The sequence below is a fragment of the Arachis hypogaea genome, chromosome 10 (assembly GCF_003086295.3).
Source record: "Arachis hypogaea cultivar Tifrunner chromosome 10, arahy.Tifrunner.gnm2.J5K5, whole genome shotgun sequence".
In the NCBI taxonomy this organism is placed as follows: Eukaryota; Viridiplantae; Streptophyta; class Magnoliopsida; order Fabales; family Fabaceae; genus Arachis; species Arachis hypogaea.
Window position 1 is genome coordinate 30253733 of NC_092045.1, and position 7164 is coordinate 30260896.

At 40.5% G+C, this 7164-nt stretch overlaps 1 non-coding gene across 1 annotated transcript; it reads left to right on the plus strand.

The window, feature by feature from the left end:
* Nucleotides 1-6796: 6796 nt before the first annotated feature.
* On the plus strand, nt 6797-6903 carry LOC112719551 (small nucleolar RNA R71). The gene has a single exon (XR_003161850.1). It is a non-coding gene; the product is annotated as a small nucleolar RNA R71 (small nucleolar RNA).
* Nucleotides 6904-7164: the final 261 nt, after the last annotated feature.

Consider the following 7164-nt stretch of genomic DNA (forward strand, 5'->3'; position numbering starts at 1 on the left):
GAAAAGGAGCTTGCTGGTGAAAAAACGCCAGTAAGGGGTACTTTGGGCGTTAAACGCCAGAATGGGCACCATTCTGGGTGTTTAACGCCAGGTGTGCAGCATCCTGGGCGTTTAGCAAAACGCCCAGTGATGAAGGGGTTTCTGGCGTTTAACGCTAGCCAGGGTACCTGGCTGGGCGTTAAATGCCCAAATTGGCCAGCATTTGGGCGTTAAACGCCAGAATGGATACCATTCTGGGCGTTTAACGCCAGAAAGGTGGGAGACAGAGATTTTGCTTTCCACTTAAATTTTTTTTCAAACTTTCCTGTTTTAATCCATAATTTTCTACAATAATACATTTCAAACTTTCATCATTCACCTTCAAATTTTCAAATTTAAAATCATTCTTCAAATCTCTTTCAAATCCTTTCCAAATCATCAAAAAAAAAAACTCAAATATCTCTCAATTTCTTCCCATATCTTCTCAAATCTCCTTCAAAATTTTGAACTCTCTCTCCCTTCCTTATAAATATATGTTCGGCCACACCCCTTTCCCCACCATTCGAATTCGCTCTCCTCCTCTCTCTCCTCTTTCCTTTCTTTTGCTTAAGGACAAGCAAACCTCTAAGTTTGGTGTGTTTTTCCGTGATCACTAAGTTAAGGCTCATCAAGATCATGGCCCCCAAAGGAAAACAAACCAACTCAAGAGGCAAGAAAGAGAATGCTCCAAAAGACCTTTGGAGTCAAGAGAAGTTCTTAACCAAAGAACATGCAGACCATTACCACAAAATAAAGGGTCTAAGGTCAGTGATCCCGGAAGTTAAATTTGATCTGAAAGAAGATGAATATCCGGAGATCCATGAGCAAATTCGAAACAGAGGATGGGAAGTTCTAACCAACCCTAAGACAAAGGTTGGGAGAAATATGGTTCAGAAATTCTACTCAAATCTGTGGCTGACAGATAAGCAGAGAATGACTGGAACCGCTTTTCATACCTACAGAACCATGGTCAGAGGGAGAATTATTTACTTCCATCTGGATAAAATAAGGGAGGTCTTTAAATTACCTCAACCACAAGATGATCCTGAATCCTTTAATAGGAGAATGGTGAGAGTAGATAAGGGGTTGGATCAAGTTCTAGAGGACATATGCCTCCCTGGAACCAAGTGGATGACCAATTCAAAAGGTGTCCTAAACCAACTCAAGAGGGGAGATCTCAAACCAGTTGCAAGAGGCTGGTTGGACTTCATAGGGCGTTCTATCTTGCCCTTTAGTAACCGTTCTGAGGTTACTATCAAGAGAGCAGTGATGATTCATTGTATTATGCTGGGAAAAGAAGTGGAGATTCATCATCTGATTGCTTGTGAGATTTACACAATTGCAAACAAGAACTCCACTGAAGCCAAACTGGCTTACCCAAGCTTAATCTCTTTGCTATGTAAAGATGCTGGGGTGAGGATGGGAGTAGATGAATTCATCCCAATTGAGCACCCAATCAACAAGAGGTCAATGGAAGGACAAATGCAAGATAACTCTATCAAAAGGAGGGCGCAAAAGTTCCTCCCTGAACTTCCTGAAATTGACTAATGGACTCGTCTAGAAGCATCTGTTGCCAAGCTGTAAGAAGCTATGGAACAAATTAAGGAAGAACAGCAGAATCAAAACTACATGCTCTGCAAATTGCTGAAGGAACAAGAGAAGCAGGGGCGTGAGCTACAGGAGTTGAAGCGCCAAAAGCTCTCCCTTGAAGGGTCAAATACCCCACAAGTTGAGGGAGCATCCACTTCTCAAAATCAAGGTTGTTGAGTCTTAACTCTGTGATCACCTCTATCATTAGGAGTCTATTTAAATTTTTGTTTTCTATTACTATTAGTCTTATCTTATATCTATTTTTGAGTCTTGTTCTTAATTCATGATTAATAAAATTTAAGGTTCATGTCTTAAAGCTATGAATGTCTTATGAATCCATCACCTCTCTTAAATGAAAAATGCTTTAATCACAAAAGAACAAGAAGTACAGGATTTCGAATTCATCTTTGAAACTGGTTGAATTAGTTTGATGTGGTGACAATACTATTTGTTTTCTGAATGAATGCTTGAACAGTGCATATGTCTTTTGAATTTGTTGTTTTAAGAATGTTAAATTGTTGGCTCTTGAAAGAATGATGGAAAAGGAGAAATGTTATTGAGGATCTAAAAAATCATCAAATTGATTCTTGAAGCAAGAAAAAGCAGTGAATACAAAAAAAATGAAAAAAAAAGAAAAAAATATAATAATAAAGTTGTGATCCAAGGCAAAAAGAGTGTGCTTAAGAACCCTGGACACCTCTAATTGGGGACTTTAGCAAAGCTGAGTCACAATCTGAAAAGGTTCACCCAAGTATGTGTCTGTGGCATATATGTATCCGGTGGTAATACTGGAAGACAGAGTGCTTTGGGCCACAGCCAAGACTCATAAAGTAGCTAGGTTCAAGAATCATCATACTTAACTAGGAGAATCAATAACACTATCTGAGTTCTGAGTTCCTATAGATGCCAATCATTCTGAACTTCAAAGAATAAAGTGAGATGCCAAAACTGTTCAGAAGCAAAAAGCTACTAGTCCCGCTCATCTAATTGGAGCTAAGTTTCTTTGATATTTTGGAGTCTATAGTATATTCTCTTCTTTTTATTCTATTTTGATTTTCAGTTGCTTAGGGACAAGCAACAATTTAAGTTTGGTGTTGTGATGAGCGGATAATTTATACGCTTTTTGGCATTGTTTTTAGTATGTTTTTAGTATATTTTAGTTAGTTTTTATTACATTTTTATTAGTTTTTAGTTAAAATTCACTTTTCTGGGCTTTACTATGAGTTTATGTGTTTTTTTGTGATTTCAGGTATTTTCTGGCTGAAATTGAGGGACCTGAGCAAAAATTTGATTCAGAGGCTGAAAAGGACTACAAATGCTGTTGGATTTTGACCTCCCTGCACTCGAAGTAGATTTTCTAGAGCTACAGAAGCCCAATTGGCGCACTCTCAATTGCGTTGGAAAGTAAACATCCTGGGCTTTCCATCAATGTATAATAGTACATATTTTGCCCGAGATTTGATGGCCCAAACCGGCGTTGCAAATCAGCTTCAGAATTCCCGGCGTTTAACGCCGAAACTGGCATAAAATTTGGAGTTAAACGCCCAAACTGGCATAAAAGCTGGCGTTTAACTCCAGAAAAAGTCTCTACACATGAAAGCTTCAATGCTCAGCCCAAGCACACACCAAGTGGACCCCGGAAGTGGATTTTTACGTCATTTACTCATTTCTGTATACCCTAGGTTACTAGTTCACTATTAATAGGACCTTTGCACATTGTATCTCTACCTTATGACACTTTACACGTTTCTCATTGTATCTTCTACGGCATGAGTCTCTAAACCCCATGGTTGGGGGTGAGGAGCTCTGCTGTGTCTCAATGGATTAATGCAATCACTAATGTTTTTCATTCAATCACGCTTGCTTCTATTCTAAGATATCACTTGTTCTTCAACTTGATGAATGTGATGATCCGTGACACTCATCATCATTCTCGCTTATGAACGTGTGCCTGACAACCACCTCCGTTCTACTTTAGATTGAGTGAATATCTCTTGGATTCCTTAATCAGAATCTTCGTGGTATAAGCTAGAATTGATGGAGGCATTCAAGAGAATCCGGAAGGTCTAAACCTTGTCTGCGGTATTCTGAGTAGGATTCAAGGATTGAATGATTGTGACGAGCTTCAAACTCCTGAGGGCTGGGCGTTAGTGACAGACGCAAAAGAATCACTGGATTCTATTCCGACCCGATTGAGAACCGACAGATGATTAGCCGTGCTGTGACAGAGCGCGTTGAACATTTTCACTGAGAGGATGGGAGGTAGCCATTGACAACGGTGAAACCCTACATACAGCTTGCCATGGAAGGAGCCTAGCGTGCTTGAAGAAGAAGACAGTAGGAAAGCAGAGGTTCAGAAAATAGAGCATCTCCAAAACCTCAACCTGTTCCCCATTACTGCAAAATAAGTACTTATTTCATGTTCTTTTGCTTTTTACAGTCAACCCTGATAATTATTGATATCCTGACTAAGAGTTACAAGATAATCATAGCTTGCTTCAAGCCGACAATCTCCGTGGGATCGACCCTTACTCACGTAAGGTATTACTTGGACGACCCAGTGCACTTGCTGGTTAGTTGTGCGGGATTGCAAAAGAGTGATTGCAATTTCGTGCACCACACACCAAACTTAGAATGTTGCTCGCCCTCAAGCAAAAGAAGAAAGAATAGATGAAGAAGAAGAAGATATGGAGGAGAGGGAGAGAGATGTGTATTTGGCCAAGGGGAGAAGTATTGATGGTTGTGTGTGAAGAATGAAGGAGTGTTGAGGGGTTTATATAGGAGTGGGAGGGGTATAGGTTCGGTCATTTAAGGTGGGTTTGGGAGGGAAAGAGATTATGAATTTGAAGGTAGGTGGGGTTTATCGGGAAGAGAGGATGGATGTGAATGGTGAAGAGGTGATGGGAAAGAGTGATTGAGGTGATTGGTGAATGATGTTTGGAGAAGAGTGTTATAAAAAGGTGTGAGAGAGAGGGAGAAGGTAGATGGGGATCCTGTGGGGTCCACAAATCCTGAGGTGATCCTGTGGGGTCCACAGATCCTGAGGTGTCAAGGATTTCTCATCCCTGCACCCTTTAGGCGTGTAAAATGCCCTTTGTATGCAATCCTGGTGTTTAACACAAGACTGCAGCATGTTTCTGGCGTTAAATACCACTTCCATGCTTGTTTTGGGCGTTCAACGCCAATCTGCAGCATGTTTCTGGCATTGAATGCCACTTCCATGCTTGTTTCTGGTGTTTAACGCCAGCTTTCCTCAGGGTGCAATCCTGGCATTTAAACGCCAGACTGCTGCTTGTTTCTGGCGTTTAACGCCAGCTTCATGCTCTGTTCTGGCATTGAACACCAGCCAGATGCTCTTTATTGGCGTTTAAATGCCAGTAAGCTCTTCCTCCAGGATGTGCTTTTTCTTCTGCTATTTTTGATTCTGTTTTTAATTTTTGCAATTATTTTATTACTCCACATGATCATAAACCTAATAAAACATAAAAGAACAATAGAAATATAGATAAATAAAAATTGGGTTGCCTCCCAATAAGTGCTTCTTTAATGTCAATAGCTTGACAGTGAGCTCTCATGGAGCTTCACAAATCATCAGAGCATTGTTGGGTCCTCCCAACATCAAACTTAGAGTTTGATTGTGAGGGATTTGTTTTGACTCTGTATTGAGAGAAGCTTATCGTGCCTCTTTTCCATGTTTACAAAAGGATAACCTTGAGCTTTAAACACAAGGTAGTCCCCATTCAATTGAAGGACTAACTCTCCTCTGTCAACATCAATCACAGCTCCTGCTGTGGCTAGGAAGGGTCTTCCAAGAATGATGAATTCATTCTCATCCTTCCCAGTGATTATGAAATCAGCAGGGATGTAAAGGCCTTTAACCTTTACCAACACGTCCTCTACAAATCCATAAGCTTGTTTTATTGACTTGTCTGCCATCTCTAATGAGATTCTTGTAGCTTGTACCTCAAAGATCCCCAACTTCTTCATTACAGAGAGTGGCATAAGATTTATACCTGACCCCAGGTCACATAGAGCCTTCTCAAAGGTCATGATACCTATGGTACAGGATATTAAGAATTTACCAGGATCTTGTTTCTTTTGAGATAGAGTTTGCTGAACCCATGTATCTAGTTTACTAATGAGCAAGGGAGGTTCACCTTTCCAAGTCTCATTACCAAACAACTTGGCATTTAGTTTTATAATGGCTCATAAATATTGAGCAACTTGCTCTTCAGTTACATCTTCATCCTCTTCAGAGGAAGAATAGTTCTCAGAGCTCATGAATGGTAAAAGGAGGTTTAATGAAATCTCTATGGTCTCTATATGAGCCTCAGATTCCTTTAGGTCCTCAATAGGGAACTCCTTTCTGTTCAGAGGACATTCCAGGAGGTCTTCCTCACTGGAAGTCACGTCCTTCTCTTCCTCTCTGGATTCGGCCATTGTGATTATGTCAATGGCCTTGCACTCTCTTTTTGGATTCTCTTATGTATTGCTTGGGAGAGTACTATGAGGGGTTTCAGTGATTTTCTTACTCAGCTGGCCCACTTGTGCCTCTAAATTTCTAATGGAGGACCTTGTTTCACTCATGAAACTTAAAGTGGCCTTAGATAGATCAGAGACTATGTTTGTTAAGCTAGAGGAACTCTGCTCAGAATTCTCTGTTTGTTTCTGAAAAGATGATGGAAAAGGCTTGCTATTGCTAAGCCTGTTTCTTCCACCATTATTAAAGCCTTGTTGGGGCCTTTGTTGATCCTTCCATGAGAAATTTGGATGGTTTCTCTATGAGGAATTATAGGTGTTCCCATAGGGTTCACCCATGTAATTCACCTCTGCCATTGCAGGGTTTTCAGGATCATAAGCTTCTTCTTCAGAAGATGCCTCTTTAGTACTGTTGGATGCATTTTGCCATCCATTCATGTTGACTTGCTGAGTCAACATTTTGTTCTGAGCCAATATGTCATTCAGAGCATCAATTTCAAGAACTCCCCTCTTCTGAGGCATCCCATTACTCACAGGATTCCTCTCAAAGGTGTACATGAATTGGTTATTTGTAACCATGTCAATTAGTTCCTGAGCTTCTGCAGGCATTTTCTTTAGGTGAATGGATCCACCTGCAGAGTGGTCCAATGACATCTTAGACAATTCAGACATACCATCATAGAATATATCCAGGATGGTCCATTCTAAAAGCATGTCAGAAGGACACTTTTTGGTCAGTTGCTTGTATCTCTCCCAAGCTTCATAGAGGGATTCACCTTCTTTCTGTCTGAAGGTTTGAACATCCACTCTAATCTTACTCAGCTTTTGAGGAGGAAAGAACTTGGCCAAGAAGGCCGTGACCAGCTTATCCCAAGAGTTCAGGCTATCTTTAGGTTGAGAGTCCAACCATACTCTAGCTCTGTCTCTTACAGCAAAAGGGAAAAGCATAAGCCTGTAGACCTCGGGATCAACCCCATTGGTCTTAACAGTATCATAGATCTGCAAGAATTCAGTTAAGAATTGAAAAGGATCTTCTGATGGAAGTCCATGAAACTTGCAGTTCTGTTGCATTAGAGA